The sequence below is a fragment of the Phascolarctos cinereus genome, unplaced genomic scaffold, assembly GCF_003287225.1.
Source record: "Phascolarctos cinereus isolate Bilbo 61053 unplaced genomic scaffold, phaCin_HiC Scaffold_3;HRSCAF=262, whole genome shotgun sequence".
Classification (NCBI taxonomy): domain Eukaryota; kingdom Metazoa; phylum Chordata; class Mammalia; order Diprotodontia; family Phascolarctidae; genus Phascolarctos; species Phascolarctos cinereus.
The window spans coordinates 234,596,977-234,623,949 of record NW_027555736.1 but is presented as its reverse complement, the minus strand read 5'-3'; the positions used below and the strand labels follow the sequence as shown (position 1 = coordinate 234,623,949).

General features: G+C 37.7%; 1 protein-coding gene across 16 annotated transcripts in view; it reads right to left on the bottom strand.

Moving 5' to 3' along the window:
* KTN1 (kinectin 1) overlaps positions 1-26,973 on the bottom strand; it is a 149,977-nt gene that overhangs the window by 117,887 nt on the left and 5,117 nt on the right. Inside the window, exon 2 of one of the 16 annotated variants that reach the window (XM_078151502.1) lies at positions 2,423-2,529. The exons of 14 other annotated variants lie outside the window; for them this stretch is intronic. The gene's annotated coding sequence lies outside the window, so the exon portion shown is untranslated. Of the gene's footprint in view, positions 1-2,236; positions 2,374-2,422; positions 2,530-26,973 lie in introns of those variants that run through there. One more of the 16 variants, XM_078151503.1, reaches the window with a different exon arrangement.

The window sequence follows — 26,973 nt, the reverse complement described above, 5'->3', positions numbered from 1 at the left end:
TATATTCTGAAGAGCAAAGGAGCTGGGTATGCAAACGAACAATAATTTACCCAGCAAAGCTGCGTATAATCTAATGAATTAAAGGACTTTCAGGTATTTGTGAGGAAAAGACCAGAACTGAATGGAAAATCTGATCTACAAGAATCAGGAGAAACATATGAAACGTCAAATATATGACCAATTATAAGGGAGTTAATAAAGTCAAACTGCTTACTTATTATATGGGAAAATGTTATCTGTAACTCTTAAGAATGTCATCTTAAAAAAAAAAAAGAATGTCATCATTACTAGGGTAGTTTGAAAGAGCACACATACAAAGATAGATGGCTCTGTGTTGAGTATGATAGGATGATCCTAAAAAATAAAACTGGGTAGGGACAGGTAAAAGGGAGCAATTATCTCATAAAAATACAGCATGAATGGAAGAACTGTTGCAGTGCAGGCAGGCGGCAGGAGGAGGATGGAAGGACGGTAGGGCTAGCACCTTATTCTCATCAGAACTGGGTTAAAGAAGAAATAACATACATCTAGAACGGTATAAAAGGCAGATAGGCAATTACTGATATATTCTGACTCACTATTTTTGAATGATAATAAGGCCTATTATCTTTTTCCATTTTTTTTATACCTTATTGTGAAGGAGTCTGTCTTTATTGGATCCTATAGGAATGAAAGAGCCACCACTGGCCCAGCGTGAGCAGGAGAGTGACATGGTCAAACCTGTGCACAAGCATGTACACACACACACACACACACACAGAAGGAAGACAATATTTCTTTAGGACCTGAAGAACTGCAGTACAGGTAGCCCTTCCCTACCAGTACCAAATGAAGAACGATTTTATCTTTTCTTACTTATTCCTGATGTCCTAACAGTCAAAAGATCTGCAATCCATTCACATCCCAACCTCCAGGGCTACTTTTTCCTGATTTTGTTCCTCTTAATGCTGCTTCTATGTTCCTCAGCTTTTTCCCAAAAGGCCTGGTCTTTTAGAGATAATAAAGCCAGAATATTCCCTTATTTCTCCGGGACAAATCAAATACAGATTATCAGATGTAATCTTCAAGCTTTTTTCTTTGACCATTCTGATGTGCTGACAGGGGCTCCAGACAACTTTATTCAAGGATAGCAAAAGACAGGGTGATATTATGGATCAAGAGAAGGGGCTTAGAATTAAGAAAACCTAAGTTCAAATCCCACCCATAACATACTGGCTATGACACCCTAGGCAAGTCATTTAAACTCTCAATGCCCAGACAACAACCCAAGACTCTCAGAGATGAATTGTACATGGAGTTTCCACACTATGTAATTCCCATAATCATGAAATAATAGGGAGAGACCTTGCTACGTTCACTCCCCACCAAAAAAGAAAAAAACAATAATACTCCAATATCAGGCCATTTGAGTACTATAGAATATAATGAAAAAGTGAGTTGACAGCTGTATGCCTAAATGTAACTTAGAGAAAGTATTCCAAAACTCTTTAACCAAGGATTTGAGTTGACTCTCCTAAAGAGTTATTACAGGAAGGGGGGGAAGGGGGGAAGAATGCTTAAAAAGTATTTATTCTCTTCCCCTGTGACTTCAATGAATTCAAAGCAGGTACATGGTACAGTGCCAAATTGTTTTTATCAAAAAGTACACTGATTAAATAACAAAGGCTTGATCCAATGTAAAACTATGTCTTAAGAAGTACCGTAGGGGCAGCTAGATGGCACAGTAGATAGAGCACCAGCCCTCGATTCAGAAAGACTCAAGTTCAAATCTGGCTTTAGTCACTTGACACTTACTAGCTATGTGACCCTGGAAAAGTCACTTCATCCCAATGCCTCGCATAAAAAAAAGTATTGATAAGGTAAAGGTGATTTTCCCATTTAAATTTACACTACATGAATCACCAGCTTCTCCTCTTCCTGGAACTACCATCAAGCAACTACCAACATTACATAAAACTATTCACAAAAGTAGCTCTGGGAGTCCTAGTTTGTTGCCCAATCAAACGTCTACTGAATGAAATTCCAAATCAGTAGTTAAAGGAAAAAAGTTTGGGTTTTTTTATATATAAGTGATTTCACTTTAGGATGAAATAAAGTACAGCCAAAAGTTTGTTTCCTTTTCTGTAACTTTAGGCTTAATTTTACATTTAAGTACTAGAAAAATTTCGACCTAGATAAAATCTCATACTCCTAAACCGAGAATACATGAGTCAACACATATATGGTAAGTACTTACTACATGCCAAGTATTGTGCAAAGTTGTTGTTCAATCCTTTAGTCATGAAACTCTTGTTTCAGTCATATCTGACTCTTCATGATCCCATTTGGGTTTTCTTGGCAAAGATCCTGGAGTAGTCTGCCATTTCCTTCTCCAGCTCGTTTTACAGATGAGGAAACTAAATCAAAGAGTTAAGTGACTTACTCAGGGTCACATCCAGCTAGTAAGTGTCTGATCCGAGCTCAGGAAGATGAGTCTTCCAGCCTGGCACTCTATCAACTGCAACACCCAGCTGCTCACTGCGTTACACACTGGGATACAAACAGAAAAGTGAGACAGTCCCTGAGACGCCCACATAAAACTATTTAAAGCAATTTTATAACTAAAAGGGGTACTTTCAACGAGAGTGCAATAGTTCTAGACTCCTTATATAAATTTCCAAAGCAGATACATAGATTGGATTATTCTTAAAGCTTCAAAGTAGAAAAAAAGAAGGAAAATTTAAACCAGAAGCAGCATTCTCAATTTCCATTCTTTCAGAAAGTGATTTTATAGAATCACAATTCCTAACCTGATAACATTACAGTAGAATTAGAAAAGGCAAAAACTAACATTGTTCAGATTTCCTAAGTTTATAGATATATAATGTCAGGTAATAATTGATCCATTTATATATATTTCCCACTAAAAATTGTACTCATGGAATTGACCATGCACTATCAAAGGTTGAGTCCTCCCTGGGCTCAGTGGCCAACTACTGACCTAAGTCAAGTGGTGCTAAGTTTTAGGGCCACAGAAACCCTCAAGCAACAACTACAAAGTTAAGGAGGGGCTGGCATCTGCCTCAGTCAAGGGAATATCAATACCTACCAGATGACAGATCCCTCAAGATAAAACCTGAGAATTTAAATGAAGATTATTACAGTAGAAAGACCAACTACAATAAGTTTATCAAAGCAAGAGATTTAATGGCTTAAAATAAGGTGTTACATGCAACTGTGGCTTTAGAAAATGATCATTCATTAAAAGCTGTTTATTAGATGATAGGTTTTCTCATCAAAAACTATTTACTTAGACATACATCTATTAGAGGTAACAGGACCCAGGCAGTCCGTGGGCAGGAGCTTAACAATTATTTGGCTATTTCCCTAATACATTCATGAAATGAAGAACATTTTTGGAGATTTGAGCTCAAATATAATCTCAATGATTCAAGAGTCTGCTTCAACCATGTCTATCACAAGCCATGCAAGCCAGCTCCATCTTATACAGCTCCCACATTCGTAAAAATTCACTATACAGAAAAGACGTCAAATCCTCAACCAGCCACACATGGCTCACAACACTCCTGAGTGCAGCCCAAACAAAAGTAATTAAAAATACAATAAAACAATGATAACAGTAACATTACTAGTAGTTTTCTAAGTCAATATGCAGCCCATTTTGTTTATATTTTTAGTCATGTCCAAGTTTTCATGACCCTTTTTGGGGTTTTCTTGACAAACCCCTCCAGTATCTTTGTCATTGTCTTCTTCAGCTCATTTTTACAGATGAGTAAACTGTGCCCAGGGTCACACAGCTAGTGTCTGAGGCCAGATTTGAACTCGGGAAGATAACTCTTCCTGACTCTAGCCCTGGATCTCTTTCTACTGTGCCACCCAGCTGCCCACATGCAACCCATATGCATCCTTTATATAAGGTTTTAAATTGGCCCTGTTTCTATTTGAGTTTGACACCACTACTACAGAGGATTCACCTATGTGCCTTTTTTGTAACGGTACCAGTACAGCATTCCAAATATCCACTTTCTCAACATGACGAGACCATCTCCTTTCTTTACAACTCTTCGGTGACATTCTTTATTCCTGTTCTTCAGAGTTCCTCACTGGATATATGTGGTACTCTGTTTATACTCATCTCACACACTTTTCCATTGACCTTTGTGTAATGTTTATCTTTAGCTCTTTGGAGGTAGTGGTATTCTAGGCTTCACTGTCATGCAGCAGCACTGTTAAAAAAATGTTTGCATTGAAAATATGGGCCTGTGCTATTAACGGGAAGCCTGGGATCAATACAAGTACAGCTCCCTCTCCTCCCTTTTTCAACTCTGGGCCCAGCTCACTGTGCATCTGCATCATCCATCCCAGATATGCATACTACTGGTCAAGCTCTATGGGAGTATTCAGATAACTGCCAAAAATCTGGGCAAGAGATAGTCTACTCTCATTTGCCCTTCTCTTTGTGGGTGGCCAGGCCAAGAAGGCTCTGCAGTGCCTTGGGGCTCAATGCAATCAACACAATTCAATCCACAAACAGACATACCAGGAGGCCTGACCTTTACTATTCCACAAGGAATCATACTGGAACGTATGTTGGATCCTTGCCATCAGAGTTAACACCTTTGCTTTTGCATCTCCCCGTTTTGTGCCTTACATGATGCTTGCTATCAGGTTTGTGCTACAGTTTATTTATTCTGTTACATCTTCAAAGGAATTGTGAATTGTTCTGATATATTGATGGTAGACCCCCTGTTGTAAAAGTCTATAATGCAGTGTTTTGTTCTAAGTAAAAAAAATTTTAATAATCAACAAACAATAAGCACAATGAGATTTTATATTTGCTACATCTTTCAGTTAATTGTGAGATACTGAAGATAAGGTTAATGTTGAATAATGCTTCACAAAGCCTACTTTGGACAGTTTTGAAAGTAATGTGTGAAATTTATTTATCTGTTTGTTTTTAGGGGCAGTGCAAAACAGACTCCATTTTGCGGAGTTTCAAATACAAGCCCTTTTTCTATTCTGTTATGGCATACACCAAAATACTTTTATTATTATTTTAAAAGAAAACTTGACTGCTTCCCACTAAAACCCTCATCAAGAACACCCTTTACTCTCATAAAAAATTCATACAGATAGGAGAATAGACACATAGACAGGTAGTTATCAATGTGTTTTAGGTCGCTTTTTTTTTTAAGGCAATTGGGGTTAAGTGACTTGCCCAGAGTCATACAGCTAGCAAGTGTCAAATGTTTGGTCTGAGGCCACACTTGAACTCAGGTCCTCCTGACTTCAGGGCTGGTGCTCTATCCACTGTGCTACCTAGCTGCCCCAGGGTCACCTTTTTAAGATATTAATAAGATCCAAGATTTTTTCCATGCCTTTGGTCTTATCTCCCCTCAAACAGAGATCCCCTTTATATATACTTGATCCAAATCAGCTGCTTTTCCTTTTCTTCTACCATTTCTACTTCTTCTGTAAGTACCTCAAGCAATGTGATACTAAGATCCAACTAAGGTCATTTCATTGTTCTTGATGAAAACTGTTGCATTACTTTTTGCAACATTTCCCACTTTCCTCTATGAGTAGTCCTCTTTCCCTTTCAGCCTTAAATGCCCTTGGAATTACTTTGCCTAGTTGGATGTTTTGCCAAGATTTCTTTCTTTTTTTTTTTTTAGGCAACTGGGGTTAAATGACTTGCCCAGGGTCACACAGCTAGTAAGTGTCAAGTGTTTGGTCTGAGGCCACACTTGAACTCAGGTAGGTCCTCCTGACTTCAGGGCCAGTGCTCTATCCACCGTGCCACCTAGCTGTCCCGCCAAGATTTCTTTACACTGATTTTACCCTCTACTACTTGTTTCCTTCCCTCTGCTTTAGGAAATTATACTGCTCATAATCATCCATTCTTCTTCCTAAGTTTTTAAAAACGAGTTTATATTCTAACTTGGTTTTGCCTACAGCAAACAACTCTTCTACTTTGTGGGCTCTTTTGCATAAATTAATTTACATTGCCATTTCCCATTCATGATATTAAAAAATTTGTTTACATAATTTAGGGTTAAATAGCAGCTAGGTGGCACAGAGTTCTGGGTCTGAAGCCAGAAAGACCTAAGTTCAAATCCTGATTCTAGCACTTACTACCTGTGACCTTGAGCAAGTCACTTATCCTATTTGCCTCCGTTTCTTCAACTGTAAAATGAGAATAATAGCATTTACCTCAGAGTTATTGTAAGGCTCAAATAAGATACTATTAGTAATGATCTTAGCATGGTGCCTGGGACATAGCAGGCACTATAAAATTGCTTATTCCCTTCCATCTTAATCTTAATTGTACATCTTAATGTAATTGTACTTAATTGTACATAATATCTTTTTCATTACTATTCTTTCTTCCTATAAATTCTGATCTTAGCTCTGACAAGTCAATGTTCCTAACTCTACACAGACAGCTGACTTGGGAATAACGCCCACATCCATGAAATTTGTTCCTGTTTGTTAAAATGTTATCAATTTTTTTCTCTGATGCTATTGATGCTTGCTACATCTGATGTCTACCAATGTTTTTTTAAAGACAGCATTTACAATATTGAGGCAAAAAGCTTCTGTATAATCTTTAAAGCTTTGCCTCTTCTCATTTCTTTCTCCCCATCCTCACCTTTTCCCATCTTTGCATGTAAGTCACCAAATACCAAAGTTCATATTTATTTGAAGGGCCTTTTCACATTCTTCATAAAAATTTTCTACCACTTCATGCTTAGCAACAGATGTTGATACATAAGCTGCAAATACTAGCATGGTGGTCTTTTTGCAAATAATTATTAGTACTGTACTTCATCACGACCAAACATCAAATCAATTAATATTTCCTGTAGCATCTGCGTGATAAAATTCACTCTGCCAACTCACTTCCTTGCCTCTCCAAGGAGGCAAGTGTGTTTCTGATTCTGATAGTATCTGATTCATCCTTCCACTTAACTACAACTTCGTTCTTTCTTATTTCATTTATAGCAAGAATGTCAAGATAGATATGATTCAGCTAAATAAGGAAAAATTTCCTATTAGAGCCGTTCAAAATGAATGAGGAAGAGTCTTCAGATGAAGATAAAAGAATATTTAACTTGGAGTCAGTAGGCCTGAGTGTGAATCCCAACTCTGCCAGTATTTGTGTGACCTTCAGCATGTCACTTAATCTCTGGTCTGTTTCCTCATCTGTAAAACAAGGGAGCTGGACTACAAGCAGGGGTGGGGAACCCGTGGCCTCGAGGCCACACAAGGCCCTCTAGGAACTCATGTGTGGCCCCATGAATCCAAACCTCACAGAACAAATCCCCCTAATAAAATGTTTGTTCTACACAACTTGGTCTTAGTCAAAAGGCCGTACCCAAGGACTTAGAAGGCCACTTGTGGCCTCAGGTTCCCCACCCCTGGACTAGAGGATCTTAAACACGCCTTCAAGCTCGAGCCCCTAGGTGATTCCATGACCTCTGGCTGCCTTAAGGGTGCCCACGACCAGACAATGAATGTTAAGCAAATGATGGTGTGCCATTTGTTGGGTATGTTATAAAATGGGTATATGCTTTCAGATCTAAATTCTCTACCTCATACTCCCCACCCCCACTTCATCTCTATGTCAAATGTGTCAAATTAATAAAGATATGTGCGCGCACACACACACACACACACACACACACACACACACACACTGATTTGGCAGAAAAGGAAAGAGGGAAACTAACCTCCCACATAAGCAGTCTTATACAGTCTATGTGAAGCTTACATTTGTTCTGAAAGCAAATGTCACTTGAAATACTGTATACACGAACTCTACCTATGCGCATCAGTATAGAAGCAAAGTGTGAAACAAAATAGTTAAGGACCCTTTGTCTGGTCATAATAAGCTAGTTTTGTTCCTAGACCAATGAGATTATGAGAATACGAAATCTCACCATGACCATAAATGACTTTTCCTGAAAGTATATGGTGGAAGAGAGCATGAAAGAGAGCACTTAAAAATAGAAACACAACCAAAGTTACTAACTGGACTAGATTAAGACAAAGATGGTGAAAAGTACATCCATATTTTCACATTTTTAACTAAGAAACTTATACCTACAATAGGATGAAGAGGCATGCAAATTTTGTGTAAGCTATTTGCCCAATTCCCTCCCCTTCAATATTTCCTATTCCTTTTAAGTTAGAGCACCCTGCACCTCACCCCAAACCTCTCCCATCCCCCCTTGCCACGAGTCACTAAATATAACTCCTTAATGAACACAGCAGGCCCTACATTAAAATACTAATAGAACTACTACAGAAGCTTTTAATAAAGCAAAGCAATTTAATAAATATGGCATCTCTGATTTGAACATGCTAAACTGCCCTATTATTAAAATTTTTCAGAAGATTTAGAACTATTTTTACATTGCTCAATTAACATCATTAGAATATTATTGGTACCTACTGAAGAGAATCACTTTCTCAACTAAAAGAATATTAATGGGCAGTGAGGTGATATAGTGGAGAGAGCACCAGGCCTAGAGTCAGGAAACTCGAAGTTCAAATCCCATCTCAGACATTCACTGACTGTGTGACCCTGGGCAAGTCACTTAAGCCCTATTTGCCTCAGTTCCTCATCTGTAAAATGGAGAAACACCAGAGAAGGAAATGGCAAGCCATTCCAGTATCTTTGCCAACAAAACTCCATAGACAAAGTCTACAACTGAATAACTGAACAACAAACAAAGGCAATAAATGAAATGGAGCCTCCACCCTCAGAATAAGAGTATATTGGGATCTGTGCTCAAACGCACTGGGCCCACCTTTACTAGTAGAGGGATGAAAGATACCATAGTCTTTACATGATACATTGTCACTGGGTTGCTGCCCCCTCGAGAGACAACCTTTTGTTCCCACTAAACGTGCCAGGCTAAATGGAAAGGAAGCAACGGGTCAACAGGTAATGGCTACCAGTTAATCACTGAGCGTCCACTACACAATAAGGTCTGTGGGGAATGAAAAGTCCTTGCTTAGCAGACTTCAGAAAGACCTGGAAAGACTCGTATGGACTGATGCTGAGTGAAGTGCGCAGAACTAGGAGAACGTCGTACACAGTGACAGCCACGCTGTGCGATGACTGACTTTGATAGACTTGGCTCTTCTCAGCAATGCAAGGATCTAAGACATCTCCAACAGTCTCATGATGGAGAGCGCTCTCCACATCCAGAGAAAGAGCTATGGAGTTTGAAGGCAGATCGAAGCATACTACTTGCTCTTTTTTTTCTTCTGTTTTGTTTTGTTTCCTCTTTCTAGTGGTTCCTCCTACTGTTTCCAATTCTTCCTTACAACATGACTAATGTGAACACTGAAAGAAAAAAAAGAGTCCTTGCTTTCAAGGAGCTTGTAATTTAGCTGGAATGATTCTTACTTTCGTCTTGCCACTGGACTCTGACAACTCTGGAAGACAGTGAGGCTGACAACTTTGTGCAACTACGCCTCACTTAAATCCCATTCACACATGAGGCAAGACCTCCTCAGAGCACATTTGATATAGTCCAGCTGCTCTCCCTGCATTTGTTCTCTTCAGTGTCACTGCCAGTTCTTTAAATACATCTGGGACAGTGATGTCAGATTCCAAATATGGTAGCACCATTATTCTTGATGATCAGAAGTTTGCTACAAAAAGCCTTACAGAACTTTTCCATCTTTTGTCTGTTTGTGGCTTTCCATCCAATTTCAACCTTAAATTCTTTAGCAATGGCTTTGCTTATACAGGTCTATCACCAAAGCTTTTTAAAATATTTTTCCCTCCACTGATTTTGTTTTCTAAAGTGCTAATGCTCCTTTTCTTCCACTACCCTTCTGCAAAAGACTTTGCAAACATTTTACTCTACTGAGCATTACCCTTGCTTGCCATCTCTCTCATCTTGATACATAGGTCAAAAATATTCTGACAAAGTACAACACTGAACCAACTCTAATAAGATGAAATTTAACACCGAAAAATGTAAAGACAGCCTAAAAGTGTAGTGAATAGAGGACCAGCTTCATAGGGAGGATGAGGTGGGTTCAAGTATTAATATTTTTGTGCAATTATGCTAAAGTCTTTTAACTTCTCAGTGCCCCCAAGCAATTCTAAAACTAAAAGTTACAGAACAATTAACTGATCTTCATGGCAGAGAGCGTTTCCTCACAAGCAGTTAGTCCCCTACATCAATAAATAGGAAAGGTGTGGCTCGAACATCAATTCATTTTTATAAGATCTCAGGGGTTTATCGGATGCTCAATATGACTTAACCAACAGTCAAAAAGGCTAATGCAATCTTAGGCTAAATTGAGAGACACATCATATAGGAGTAGGGAAATTTAGAGTCCCAATACACTCTACCCTAACCAGACTACATTTGTAGTATTATATTCAGTTCTAGGTACATCCCTGTAGCAAAGGCATTCATAGGCTAGGAAATGATAATGACAAGTATGGTAAACAGTCTCAATATCATGTCATATTATGATCTGTGAGAGGAAATGGTGTTGTGTATTTAAGCCTGAAAAAGGTAAGACTGGGGGAGGACGAAAAAAGGGAAATCCATAGCTAGCAGACAGATTAGATTTACTCTGCTTGGTCCTAGAGGAACAAACAAGGAACAACTGGGTAGAAACCACAAGCACAAAAAGAAAAAATTGATTAAGTTCAATGCAGAGATTAACTTTCTAATAACCAAAGCTACCCAAAAATGGAATGGACTGGCTTGAGCATTACCTTGTATTGGAGGTATTCAAGCAAAATCTAGATCAGGTCATTTAGCTGCTACTTTATTTTTATACCCTGCAAGTCAAGAATGGTTTTTATGTTTTTAAATAGTTGGGGAAAAAAAGGCAAAAGAACACTTCATGACACATAAAAGTTTATGAAATTCAAATTTCAGTATCCATAAATAAAGTTTTATTAGAACACAGTCACACTAATTTGTTTATGTACTGTCTATGGCTGCTTATGTGCTACCATGGCAGAGCTGAGTAGCTACAATAGAGACTTATGTGATTCTCTCATTGCAAAAAGTGAAGCAGTTGTAACTCCATAGTGTAGAGTATCATGTATATTGCCATACCATGACATTTTTTAAAATTACCAATACATATCCATCATTTCTAAACAAGAAGAAAAAAAAGCTGTATTATAAATTTTTTTTAATCTAAGGACAATCGGAAACTTTTCAGTGAAGAACTACTTTTACTCACTATTATCAAACATTGGATGGATAAGGAAAATAGTTTTTACTTCAGAATTCATAATGCTTTTTAATGAATTTTACCTAAAATTACTAGGCAAAACAATTCTCACATGCAAAACTTAGACTGAGGCAAAATTAATTCAATGACAAATAATGTGGGAGCAGTGAGGTGGTGCAGTGGATAGAGCACCAGCCCTGGATTCAGGAGGACCTGAGTTCAAATCCAGCCTTAGACACATAACACTTACAAGCTGTGTGACCCTGGGTAAGTCACTTAACCCCACTGCCTAGCCCCCCCCAAAAAAAAGACAAAGAATGTCTGGATCACAAGTAATAGCAAGGTGCTTTATATACTTCCCATGCTGTATGTAAAAAGTTAAAACAAGAAGCAAGATCTCCACACTTCCACACAAATTTGCTGTGGATGTATTTTCCAAGTTCAAACTACAGTTCCAGTAGCATTTTTTGGAAACTCAATCCTAAGTGCAAAAGAAATTTCCACATTTAAAAATCCATTTAACTGTACAATAGAGGAGCTCCCATCTAACCTTCAACTGGAAGTTATCAATTTGCAATTCACTGACATGCATGATAAGAGGCAAATATCAAGAGAAGAATACAGAATTCTATAAATGTCTTCCAAACAATAAATTTATTCAAAATCATATGTTCCTAGATTGATCAGTATTGACAGTACCTATCTATTTGAAAAGACATTTTCAAAGATGAAATAAGATCTCATTACAGATCAGCATTATCTGTACATTTGCAACCAATTTTTATAATTAGGATACCAATTAAGTAAAATGTTATCTCCCCCCTCAAAAAAATTCCATTCTTCTTCTTAGTAGATCTCTATTACAAAAATACATACTCATTATAATTACATTTTCAATTTCATCATTAAAAAATTCGTGGAAATTTGTTTTCTCTCCACTTATGAGTATCTACATAATAGCCTCAAGTTTGCCTCTTGGCCTGCCAAAGCCTAAAATATATATTCTCTGACTCTTTACAAAAAAGAATTTGCTAACTCCTAGCACAGATGATGCCTAGCACACAGTATTTAATAAATATGTGTTCACTGATTGACGATTACCAGGAATACATGCTGCAAGGCAATAAAAGATAGTCTCTGAGGGCCCTTACAACTTGGACTCTCTAAAATAAGACCCTTGAGAAAACTTCTAACTATCTTATTCTTTATAGGTATATCAAAGTTTTCAACCCCTTTCTTCAGTCACTATACACTCTGAAGATCCTTGGGACTGACCTAAATGAGAAAGATAAGCCCTACAGACTATTTAAGATAACTGCCTCTATTATTAGACAAAAAGAAAGAAAGAAAGAAAAAAGCAGGACAATCACATCCTAAGTACTGTTCCAGTTCATCATCTGCCATGTTGAGAATAGCCATCCCAAGGAAATACATTAGGCAGTGGTGACAGAAAAGCCACAGAAAGAATAATATGACAGAACCCCTGAAGAGCTATGACAAACAGCCAAAGGGATTCCAAAATTCTCTATCATCAAGTTTCCAAATAATATCAGAGTTCTTTATTTTTTATTAACTCCATGAAAAACAAAAATAAATATTGTTGAAGAATTACACAGTAAAAGGCAGAAGATACAAGAATTAGAAGATATCGACATTTGGTTGAAAAAACGCTTGGTCACTCCAGACAGATGAGCAGCCAGCCGAGCTCTCTGGCTTAGCTGACCACAATCCATATCACATGACGGTCTGTAACTAACACTGAAGGCGCTCATGGAAACAGCGCCCTGAGTGTTCACAAACCAAGAGGAGCAGGTATGTGCTTGAAATACATGTTTAAGCCACAGCAGCTGTTCAGACCATGATTCAAAGATCCCGTCACACGAGAAATGCCAAGAACCAATAAGACAGCCCTGAAGTTTAACTGACATAACTGATTCCACAGAACCGCTTTTTATTAATAGACGTTTTTATATAGGGATTTTTATATACAGACTCATATAAGCGAAAACATTTCCCATCTGGCAAACTCTGACTTTTTATTTTTATTCTCGTATTAGCAGATCAAGAATCATCATGCTTTCTTCACTTTTGAAGATACCAGTATCGATAGATGCCCGGTCACTCTGGAAACTAGCGGCTCGCTATAAGAGTGACCTTACCTACGCCCCATAAAAATCTACTTATTATAATTTTCAGTTGTTTTTTAAGTCGTATAACAATCATCCATTTGGTTTTTTCCCGCACTGGTTAGTAGATCACTTTCTTGAGTGATCATGGCTCTCACTGAGAAAACTAACAATGGGTTTGTTCAGCACAATACTATCCTCAGTGAACAATAACTACTTATCAAGCACTTTATACTTGATATAAATTATATTTATATTTTATATTCTGCAAACAGAAATGAATAGCTACCTATATATCTATCTACAGGAAATCCCCTCCTCTTTCTGCATCCCTTGCTTATGCAAGACCTGGGCAAACACTTGGGTGAGTTTCATGAACCGCTTGATTTTAATAAGGGAGGAAGGTACTGCCGAACAGAGCAATGGGGTTGCATTTATCCAATAAGTTTTTATCATCTTAACATACACATGGGCGACCCCTTGTTAGAAGACACTTACACTTTGCTCTGCCAAGTTAAATGCTTTTTTTTAACCTAAAGATAACCAATATAACATTGTGTGATACTGTACTGATCCCATACTCTTCTTCAGCATACTATTCCTCAGTAATATCCCTTTCTCTCTAATTTTTCATTTCTCCTTATCTGCTGGTTCCTTCCCTACCACCTTCAACAAACCCAGCAACCTTCCCTCTCTCAAAAAAAAAAAAAAGAAATAAACCTCATTTGACCTTACCCTCTCCTCAAGCTATCATCCTATATATCTATCCATTCTTTCTTTGCCAAATTCCTAGAAAAAGGTTTCTACCATTCACTGCCTCCATTTCTTCTCTCACTATCTCAACCCTTTGCAATCTGGCTTCCAACCTAAGCACTCAATAAAAATGCTTTCTCCAAAATTATCAACAACCTTTCAATTGCCAAATCTGATGGTCATTTCTCAGCCCCTATTCATCTTGACTTCTCTGTTGCATTTGACACTGTTAACCACCTTTCTTCCCGGATAATCTTTCCTCTCTGGGTTTTCATGACACTATTCTCTCCTGGTTCTTCTCCCACTTTTCTGACTGTTTCTTCTCAGTCTCCTTTTCTAGCTAATCAAACCCATATCATATACCCCCTTAATGATGAGCATTCTCAAGTGTAACAGGAGCAACACCTGCCTTGTGGGCTAATCTAGTTTTTCCTTAAAAGTTACTGAAACCGTCCTGGATATTTAAACAGTTTCAGGAGTTAAAGCTCAAGCCCTTGACACAGCTTCCTGGTACCCTAAGAACAAAAAACCAGTCCACCACGAGTCAGAAACTCCTCCTTCAGGTTTCTGACTGGCAAAACAGCATAGCGAACAGAAGTAGGGAAGCTGAACTCAAATGAATCAATGTTGCATCCTTGCACAGCATCTTTTTCATACTTCAGTTAGGTTTACCTTCTTCTGTTACCTTCTGTTATCTGTTAAATGGTATATTCATGGCTCATGTCATACCAATTCCATACCTGATGCACCAGGCTGACCTGAATCAGTCAGGGCCTATAGTAAAGGTGTCTGTCATGAGCATTCTTCTGTTCTCTCTTTATACCAAGGGTTCTTAACCTTTGTTGTGTCCTGGTACCCCTTTGGCAGGCTGGTGAAGCCTACAGACTCCTCCATGTTTTTAAAAGCATGAAATAAAATATATAGGATTACAAAGGAAAACAAATTAAATTGAACCAGAGTTATAAAAAAAATTTTTTTAAAACAAGTTTACAAATACCAAGTTAAGAACCCCTACTTATCATTTCTGTGCAGGTGAATCACAGATCTACATATCCAGTCTTAATATGTACCTTCAGCACACATCACCAAAACAGTCTACTGGACATTTCAAACACAGTGTTCCAGAAATGGAACTCAGCATGTCCGAAACAGAACTAATGATTCCCCCACCCCGCCCCCCAGCCAAAACTCAACACTCTTCTGTTGAAGGCAGTGCCTCCAGGCTTCCGGATTTTAAATTTTGCTATTATTCTCAGCTCCTCTCCTTCATCTCCTATATACCATCAAACGCCAAATGTTGTCCTTCTCTGTAAATATACGGCCACCACCATAGTTCAAGCCCTCATCTAGGTAACCTCTATTACAATGGCCTCTTGGCCACTGGTCTCCCACCTTGAGTCTCCCTCCACTCCAATCCAAACTCCAAACAGCTGCCCTGAATAATTTTTCAGAGCACAGAAATGACACATCACTTTCCTAGCAAATAAACTGCAGTGGCTCCTTATTGCCTCTTGGATAACAGCTACTCTTCTGTTTGGCTTTTAAGCCCTCCACAACCTGGCCCTAACCTATCTTTCCAGCCTCATTACACATTACTCCCCCTTCCTGTGCCCTACAAACCAGCCAAACTGACCTTTGTGCGCCTCAAAAAAGGCATTCCATCTCCCAACTATGTACCTTAACCAGCTATTCCCCCAAATCTGAATATACTCCAAACCTACCTCCACCTCAGATTCCTTTTCTTCCTTCAAAAAGCAAATAAAGTATCATTCACCTTTTACACCAAGTTTTTCCTGATCCCCATCAACTACTATTGTTATCCCCAGGGGTTAGCACATAGGAGCTTAATAAATGTCTTAGACTGACTTAAAAATAAAGCAATATATTGTTAAACAAGTGCTGGATGTGGATTTAGAGGACTGAAGTCCAAAGTTCAGATTTATTGCAACTACTCTGTGACCTTGAGCAAGTCGTTAAACCTCTCTTAGACCTCATATTAGGCATATCTAAATGGAGGGAGTACAATAGATCACTTCCTAACATTCCTTCCAGCTCTATTTCTTTGATTTAAGCTTTTTAATTAAATCTAGAATCATGGGATCTGAAATTCCTTGTGCCTTTCATTCAGTTGTGAGAAAGTCAATTCATAAACATTTACCAAGTCTCCAGAATGGAGACTGGAAGTCAAGAGAGAAAAGTATATATGTGTGTAACCAAATCTGAGACTAATCAGCAGAGAGAAGTTAATCAAATCTATTGAGAGCTGATGACATCATAGAGTAAAATAGAACAGAAGGAGAAGAAAAGAGGGTCCAGGACAGAGGGTTGGGGGTCACCCCTAGATGAAGATCCAGGAGGAAGATGCAGGAGTGACCAGACAGACAAGAGAACTGGGAGAGAACAGTGTCAAGAAAAAGCCGAGACAGAAGAGAAAATTAAGGAAAAAAGAGTGATTCACAGTGTCAAAATCTACAAGAAGTCCAGAAGGATGAGGACTGAGAAAAGTCCATTCAATCTGTCATTAAGAGACTAGTAATGTTGGAAAGAGTAATTTCAGTTGAATGATGAGGTCAGCAATTACAGTGCAAAGAGTTAAGAAAATTAAGAGAAAAAGAGTACGTTGCATTGTATTTGGGAAACTTTTCTGTGCTTCTAATAGTACAGAAATCCATCTTTTTAAAAGTATTGTATAATTGTGATTCTTTCAATACCACAACCTACAAAAAAAAAAAATTCAGGTGAGCAAAAGTAATTAACTGAAGAAGCACATAGTGGGTAGAAGTAGGCTGCAGTACATTTCCAGTTATGACCCAAACACAACTGACCTAGAAAACAGATCCAGGAAAGATAATTTAAGAATTATTGGTCTACCTAAAAGCCATGACCAAAAAAAAGAGCCTGGACAGCATCTTTCAAGAAATCATCAAGAAAAACTGCCCTGAGGTCCTAGAAACAGAGGGTAAAATAGTCATCAACAGAATCCACTGCTCACCTCCCAAAAAAGATCCCAAATTAAAAATGTCAAGGAACATTGTAGCCAAATTCCAAAATTACCAGATCAAAGAGAAAATACTGCAAGCAGCCAGAAAGAAACAATTTAAATATCATGGAACCATGTCGGGGATCTGTAAGGATGTAGAGGGCCACAGGCTGTTCGTGGGGTCTCACTGATGGGCGGAGGCCCCTCTTGGGTGACTGATCTTTGAGCAAAGGCCTCCTGGTTCGGTGATCCATTCTATGCATCTCTAACTTCCCTAGTTACTCATTAGTCATTAACAGTATATATTATTTATGATTGGTGGTAGATATGTGCACGGGGTGTACATGCACTGTCCTTGAGCACAGCATGGGTTATACGTCATTGTAACTTGAGAAAGAGTTTCTGTTATTTTACTATATAAGTGCTTTGCTAAAAATAAACGGAGTTGCTGCCATCTTTTCTCCCACCTCATCAATGCGTGCTCAGAGTGAAAGATCAAGCTGGTCTTGATTCTTCAGGTGATTGGGAAATCCTAGGTCCTAGGTAGGCTCTGTAGCCGAGTGAACTAGTTGTGCACAACAAACTGGCGCCCAACATGGGGCTGCACTGCTGCCGTGAAGCTGCACTGAAGATATGGAGAGTAAGACAGTTGCATGAAACAGTCAGGACACATCAGGACAAAGAAGACGCAACACCCACATCCAGACACCGAGGTCTGTTGGAGCCAGGCAGCCTCCTCGTGAGAGGTCTCTGAAACATATCCCGTTGCAAAACTACGGAGTGGTAAGAGAATTTCTTACCATGAGGCAAAATCTAGGTTAAACTCTCAGATAAGGAACAAAGTGTTAAGAGTAATATATCAAGTGATCAAGGAACAGGGGTGCTCAGTAACTCCCAAGAAAATAAGAGAGTTTCTAGACATTATTGATATAACATCTCCATGGCTTCCAAGGGAAGGGAGTTTAGATTTAGAACCATGGAAGATAGTCGGGGAACAATTGACAGAATTTTATAAAACCAAAGGCCCGAAATCAGTTCCCCTGGGCACTTTCACTATATATAATCTTATAAAAATGGACTCGCAAGCTGACATACAGGGTGAGATGAGAAAATTCCCTGCCTGTACTCAAACAACTTCTTCGTTGTGCTCACCTAACAATAGTAGAGCAGGCTCTCCTGAGAGAGAGAACAGACCTAAGATTTATTATAGGTTATATCCTGACTTAGCTGAAGCTTCAAAACCCCCTCCACACTCTCCATACCCTGAGCTGTTAGATAGACTCAAGCAGCATTACGAGAGGTGATTTTGCCTGGTTTTAGAATACCATGGAAAGAAAAGATAAAATAAAATAAAAATAGTATTATTTCATTTGTGTAGGGAATTTCTGACAAGTTTCTCGCTTTTGGATTCTCCCTGTCATTTTGTTCTATGTTTGTCTGTCTGTGTGAATGATGGTCTGTGCTGAAATGCTGTTAGTGACTTTCTCCCCTTCCCCCTCCCTAATACCAGCCGCATTCCCGGGAGCGGGTGGATGGGGGAGAGAATGGGTGAAAAAGCACTTCATTATATAGGTTATATAATTTGACAAAAGGCAAGAAAGTTTAAGCGTACAGGAATACGAAAAGTATGGATAGAAAGAATAATATCTGTTTGCATGAATAGCAGGAACAGATGATTTGAGAGTAAAAGATTTGGAAACTTTTGGAGAAAAAATTCTCTTTCTTTTTTGACTCTAAGGCTCTGGCCAAACCTTTGGGTGTAAGATTGAAAAATTATGTTGAAAAATATTCTCTTCCTTTCTCTCAAATTCCAACCCTGGCCAGGTTGGGGTGGGGGAGAAAGAGGGAAAAGATAAGGAGGATGAGTTTTCCTCTTAAGATCAAAAAGAAAAGTTTTTAAGTATTGGAACACAATCTAAAGATAATTTAATTCATTCATATTAGTAATATGCATGTTTCAAGTTTTAAAAATCTAGTCTCATTATAAATTGGTACACTTTTATGTGCTATGTCAAGCAATTTTTAATAATTTAGACGTTATTAAAATGTGAACTAAAAGAAACTGAAAGGTAGTGAGATAACTGTGTAAATTCAGCTAAATTATTTTATCAAGTCCGGTTAATCTTGTTCTATGATTTTTTATAACTGTCATTTAGAAAATCAGGTATTTCCGTCTTTACCTATGATTAAAGAAGAGCTCAGAGCTAAACAATTTCACTATCACTCAGGAAAACTACCAAATTGTTAACTAAGTTATTTGAAGTTACTGTTTTAAAGTTAAGACCTAGAATTTTTAATTACTTCTGAGAGAAAAGGAGGGGCACAAGGCAATTCCCTTAACTTTGTAAGCTTGCCAAAAGCTCCTACCAGCTGTGTGCCAAGGTCATCTGCTCTGAGAAAAGAATTTGTTTATGTTATTGAGTTCCTAAACAATTCATTTAGCTTACTGAGAAACTGCAACCAAGACAAGTTTAAATGTGGGAAAGAAAGGATGTTAAGTAAAATTTCTTATATATGTGAGACCTAGTAAATCTTTATTGCTTATTGCATTTCTATGAAAATAATTAACTGTATCTGGCTTTAAGCCATAATCAGTGGAACTTACTGCTTGAGGTAAAAGACTCTAAGAACTATAATTAATTTTGTTTTGAGTTTGAATTTGGGTATAGTTGTCTCATTAAATCAGTATTTCCCATTTTCCCTATTATGATCCTTTAAGGAGGAATGTTTCTTACCATGTGCTGAAATTTAACGCTATTAAACTTGTTAGTCAGAAATATTCCCAGACAAAAATAATTTATTAAAACTTGTTAGTCAGAAATATTCCCAGACAAAAATAATTTATTATATAGATGATAAACTTTGCAATTGTCTTACTACTACCAAACTCTCCTTATTAATGCCCAAGTTTTAACAAGCCTTTCAGTCTCATAGATTTATAATTACCCCTGACAAGAGGTATCACCCTTTGCTTACTTTAGGTATATTGTTCTACACTCTACAAGCATACCACCAAAATGTTACAAATTAATCAAGATTCCTTGATAATTTTTAATAAGTTTCATACAATTTTTACAGATATTACTTTTAGCTTGTCTAATAAATCACCACTAATCAATTATTTTAAGATGAATAAGGCTTCTATCTGGTGCCCTAAAAGAAAGGAATTACAGGTGATTAATACACCTTTTACCTCCACACAACAGAATGAATTATATGCTGCCTATTGTGCCTTTCACAAATATAAGGAGCCAATGAATATCATCACAGATAGTAAATATGTGAAAGGAATCCTAAAACACCTAGAGACTGCAATAATAAAAAATACTGGTAATAATATCTGTCAGTTGCTTCATGATATACAACATTATATACAGAACAGAACAGAAAAATTTTGTGTTTTGCATGTTTGGCCCCACACTCTTGCTCCAGGACCAATTTTTGAAGGTAATGATTTTGTTGATAAATCTTTAACAAGGAATGTGGAAATAGCAAGGAATAGCCATAATCAATTACTTTTATCTGCTAGGTCTTTATGAACTTTATATGGCATAACAAAGTCACAAGCACATAAAATTGTTAAGCGCTGTGCTACTTGTGTGCCTTTTCAGCCCCCTTTTCATGTCGATGTACACAACCCCAAGGGACTTACACCTAACGCCTTATGGCAAATCGATGTTACTCATTATCCTCCCTTTGGAAGACAAAAGTATGTTCGTGTTTCTATTGATACTTACTCAGGCTTTATTTTTGCTACTGCTCAAGCGGGTGAGGCTGTCTGCTATGTTATTAATCATTTGCTTCATTGTTTTTCTTCTGCTGGCCCACCTCAATGCTTAAAGACTGATAATGGTCCTGCACATATTTCACAGGGTTTTAAAAAGTTTTGTACTGAGTTCTCTATTAGTCACACTACTGGCCTTCCTTATAATCCTCATGGTCAGGTCATAGTTGAATGCACCAATCGTACATTAAAGATGGTGCTCCAAAAACAAAAAGGGGAGCTAAGGGATCCCCATGGCATCAGTTAAACACTGCACTCTATACTATAAATTATTTAAAATTCGACAGTTGTAACCTCTCTCCTGCAATGAAATATCTGGCAGGAAATGACAACAGTACTAGTGACACCACTAAATCAAACAAATTCCTTTTCCTAAACACAGTATGAAAGTCACATAGAGAGACGTTGATGGTGTCTGGCAGGGCCCAGGGCAGGTGCTAACCTGGGAGCAAGGGTTTGTTCTTATTTTCACAGGTGATGGAGAACTTTGGGTCAGAATGAAGGATGTCCACATTATCCATTCAGAAGGGACAAGGCAAGCAAAAAAGAAAACACAGACCGGCCAGGAATCGAAGGAGTCGAAAGAATAAGAAGGCACTACATGAACTTGTAACCAAGCTGTGACTCTTGTCGTTATCATCGGCAGTGGTACAGAACACAGCAGCAGAGACAGGAAATACAACAAGATGGACTTTTGTGACAAAATCACCATGGCCAAGACTGGCTACATGGGGAGAGACAATACCTGAGGTTATTTTACAAGAGAATGCATCTGCAGGATTGGGGAAAGAATTTAATTTTACACCTCAAAAGAATGGGTCAATTACAGTAAAGTTTAATTTTCAAAGATTGGTATGAGTCATGTTCTGATTATATTTTTGGAATAATAGACCAAAGAAATCAATTAGCAATTGTTAGGAAGAAGAGATATATTTCATGTGTAGTATTAGGAATTGTATTGCTTATAGCTATTATAACTGCTTCTGTATCTTTATCTCAATCTATATCTATCGCAAGAAATGAAACAGTTCAAGTTGATTTTATGAATCAATTAGCTCGCAATGTATCCAAGGGTTTTCAAGTACAAAAAAGGATAGACAATGAATTTTACCACATACTTGAGGGAATGAAGGAAACCATTATTGAAATAGGTGATGAGTTGGATATTTTAGAATATAGAACACATTTAAAATGTGATTATAGGTGTGAATTCATTTGCCTTACCAATGTTAAATACAATGACTCCCAATGCGAGTGGCAGAGAATACACAGACATCTGAATGGGCTATTTGGGAATTCTACTGTTGCACTGGATATTGATGATTTATATAAAATTGCTGATGATATTGCGAGGGCAGCTTATGAAGATTTGATGCCAGATAAGACTGCCCAACATATACTTGATCGGCTAGATGAACTCCATAACCCTTTTGATAACCTTGGACATTGGCTTATATCTTTATTATCTTCTTTATTGCCATTATGTTTGCTATTGCTGGCCATGCTGTTTTGGACCATGTTTGCTCAGGTGCATTGCTAATCAGATAAAGGACTTTGGGAGTGAGCTTCATATGCTCTAGCTCCAACAAAAACAAAAAGGGGGAGTTGTTGGGGATCTATAAGGATGTAGAGGGCCACAGCCTGTTCATGAGGTCTCACTGATGGGCGGAGGCCCCTCTCGGGTGACTGATCTATGAGCAAAGGCCTCCCGGTTCGGTGATCCATTCTATGCATCTCTAACTTCCCTAGTTACTCATTAGTCATTAACAGTATATACTGTTTATGACTGCTGGTAGATATGTGCACAGACCATGCATGCACTGTCCTTGAGCACAGCATGGGTTATACGTCATTGTAACTTGAGAAAAAGTTCCTGTTGTTTTACTATATAAGTAAGTGCTTTGCTAAAAATAATCAGAGTTGCTGCCATCTTTTCTCCTGCCTCATCAATGCGTGCTCTGAGTGAAAGATCAAGCTGGTCTTGATTCTTCAGGTGACTGGGAAATCCTAGGTCCTAGGCAGGCTCTGTAGCCGAGTGAACTAGTTGTGCACAACAGAACCGCAGTCAGGATTACACAGGACCTTGCAGCTTCTGTATTAAAAGATCAGAGAGTATGGAAAATGATATTCCATAAGGCAAAGGAGCTTGGCCTACAACCAAGGATCAACTACCCAGTAAAACTGAGCATAATCTTTCAGGGGCAGAGACAGACATTCAATGAAATAGAGGACTTCCAAACCTTCCTGATGAAAAGACCAGAGCTCAATAGAAAATTTGATCTTCAAATACAAGACTCAAGAGAGGCATAAAAAAGTAAACAGGAAAGAAAAAAAAATTATTAAAAAGGGCAAACTGTTTACATCTTTTTTTTCTTCTTTCTCTTTTTCTTTTTTTGATGAGGCAGTCGGGGTTTAGTGACTTGTCCAGGGACACAGCTAGTGTCAAGTGTCTGAGACTGGATTTGAACTCAGGTCCTCCCAACTCCAAGGCTGGAGCTCTATCCACTTTGCCACCTAGCTGCCCCAACTGTTTACATTCCCTACAAGGAAAGATGACACTTGTAACTCTCGAGAACTATACAGTTATTACATTTAAAAGTGGTGTACATAGACAGAGGGTGTGGGTATAAGCTGATTTTGATATGATGATAAAAAAATCTAATTAAGTAGTGAAAAGGGATTGTTCTGGGAAAAGAAGAAAGGAGGAGGCAGACAAAGGTAAATGACATCACATGAAAAGGCATAAAAATCTACTACTAGTAGAGAGAAAGAAGGGAGGGAGATGACCATGGTTTGAACTCTCATTAGATTTAGCTCAAAGAGGGATTAATCTAATCAGTTAGGTATAGACATCTAATTTACCCTATAGGAAGGAGGGGAAAGTGGAAAGAAAAAGAGGGGATGGATAGAAGGGAGAGAAGAATTAGTAAGGGTTAAAGGGAAGAAACGGGAGGTGTTTGATAGGAGGAAGGGCAGACTGAGGGAAGCAGTGGTGGAAAGCAACCACTCTAGTGAGGAGGGAAAGGGAGAAAGGAGAGAGAAAAGCATAAAGGAAGGGGGGTAGTAGTATGGAGAGAAAGACAGGGATAGTATTCATAACTGTGAATGTGAATGGGATAAACTCTCCCATAAAACAGATGCAGATAGCAGAGTGGACTAAGAACCATAATCGTACAAAATGTTGTTTAAAAACCTGGAAAGACTTATATGAACTGATGCTGAGTGAAATGAACATAACCACCCTAAAATTATATTCTTCAAGTAAAGCTCCCTAGTTCTAGTGTTCCAAGATTTGATGAAAAAAGATTTTTATACCATCCATAGCTTTCACATTTTTACAAACTTACACTTGCTACTCACTTCCATTTTAACTTTGGGAAAATCACTTAACAATAAATATTTGGCATTTACCATATATTATATATGCATATATAACTATATAGCACTTTATTATAAGCATGGGAAAAAAATCTCATTTTAACTAAACTTTTTTCTAAAGATGCTAAGAAAGGCATCTGGGTTTCATGTCTCTTTGACCTAATTATCTTCAAGAGAAAAGTTTAAGATGACATTTCAAATATGGGAGTCTGGATAAATAGAGCAAATAAAAAAAAATGCAGCCGCAATGGTCTAACAAATCACCATATCTGAAGTCACAGGACCTGGGCTCTGCTATTAATCACCTGCTCAACTCTACTCAAGTCCCTTTGCCTCTTTAGGCCTCGGGTTCCTCATCCACAAAATAAATGTTATTAGAGTAGGTCATCTGAAAGGTCTCTTCTTGATCTAAATCATAGTACTAATTAAACTACTTTTAGAAATGAAACAAGTGATTGATCCAGGAGTGAGGCAGAGAGTCCATTGTTCAATTATCCTCGTAAAAATCAAAGTATGGATTAATGAGGAAAAAAGTCCTTGAAATAACCAATCTCAATCTATTCAATTGACAATCTTGTCCATAAAGCACAAAAGGCATTGAACCTTAGAGCACAAGAAATACCATAACAAGACAAAAATATGAATAAGTAGCTTTGTAATTAAGTACTTTTTTTTCTCTGAATAAAAATCTTTAGATGTGGTTTCATGCTCAATGATTAGGATGATCACTATATGTAAGAGTTTTCTCTAACTCAATGTGGTTCAGCTGGCCATTTTCAGAACAACTGGATAAATTTTATATTCTTTTTGGGAAAATCAACCCCCTAACATTGCTTAAAACAAGCGGTATAACTCAAAAACATTTTAAGTGAATAAACTGAAGAAGTAAGCACTTGGACTGAAAGTGATCTACCTTTCTGTTTTGTCGTCTACAACTGCGATTCTCTGCCTCATTTTATTAAGCCTTAATCACTGAATGGAGGCTGCCACAGCCTGAAACCTGTTAAAGATCTTAGCTTGAAAAGGCCAAGGTCATCCACTACATCCTGGGCCATCTCCAGTTGTCCCGATCCATATCTGGTCACTGGACCCAGATGACTCCAGAGGAGAAAGTGAGGCTGGTGACTTTGCATAGCCCTCCCTCACTTAGATCCAATTCACTTGCATGTCATGGCCATCACCTCCCTGATGTCATGGTCCTCTTCGAGAACGAAAAGACAAACAGCAAGCAGCCTCAGCAGCAACTTGCACTTTTAAGACCTAGAAATTTGCTGAAGAATGATAGATGCACATTCTTACATTAGTTTAAGTCAACTCAATTAGTTCTCAATTGTGCCTACCAACATTCCCTTCTAATAGCAAAAGTGATCCAGTTACTTTGTGTAAGGAAATGACTGGTGACTGTATTTTTTTAAGTCTGCTTTCTTTTTCAGTGCACGCTAACAAGACTTCAGGCGTAGTGATTTAAAAAAAAAAAAAAGATGACCTAGATGGGTCAAGCCCTTATTCCTCCCAGAATTTCCAGCTACCAATTTAACCACTCATTTTAACATTAGGAAATAACTCAAAGATCATACATGAATAATTACAAAGACTATAAGAAGTTGATGTCAAAACTAAAATACATGGGAAGCTAAAATGACAATGATCCTTTCCGTGCAAAGTTTTTCAATAAATACCAGAATCAGTAGCTATCATAATAGAGCTTGAGGTTCTGATTTCAAAATGGAATGATGAAAATTCAATTAATTTCAACTCCTAAAAGAAGTATATCATATCCCTGAAATAACATTCTAACAAAATACTCCAATAATATCTCCTTGTATTATACAAAAAAATTTCTCCTCCCCGAACCCACACCCGTACTCTACTCTCATTATATCCTCCCTATGACCTTGCTGGGGAAGGTAGTAATTTTAATATATTTCACAGATATAAAGAGAAACCTAAGTCAAATGATATGCTCAAAGCCATGCTAAAATAGGACAGAGATGAGCAACCTGATTTCTAGTCAAATGGCAAAGAAACATACCTTAAGAAGTGACAACAGTGGGCCAGAGATACATCTCAATGGAAGTTCTAGTTTCTACCAAGGTCTAGATATCAATTAGACACCAAACAAGGAAACTGTGATCAACTTTATCAATTAAAGTAAATCACACCACTGAAACCGATATAAGTAATGGTTGAAGATTTTAGGTAGTAAAGAATACTCTATCCCATATGAGTAAATAATACTACTACATACAGATTTGTATTATGTCGTGCCTCTCTTCTGTGAATAGTTTCTAGTGGGGTTTCTATGACAGCTATTCATCAAGTCAATCACTTAAAACACTTTCCCCCAATTATCCTTTGAATATACAACTATTAATGAAGATGTACAATTTGCTCTTTCCCCTCTTCAAGCATTGAAAACATTGAAAAAAACTAATTCATAGCTTGATAAACTACAGTAAATTATGATTTCATCTTTCCTGTAACTTTGTACAACAGAACAGAGCATTTGCTTATTCATCTAAATCAAATGTTTTCCTACATTTTATATTTTTTAAAATCAATATGCCAAAAGTTGTTAGCATGCACAGAAAAAAGCAAAGATTAATTTTTTAAAATACAATTAACATTTCTTTACACAAAGAAGTTGAATCACTTTCAGCCCTTGGCCAAGTAAAAATGCTCTGGACTTTAAAAAGAGAAACTGATGGGGTAAGCAGCAAATACAG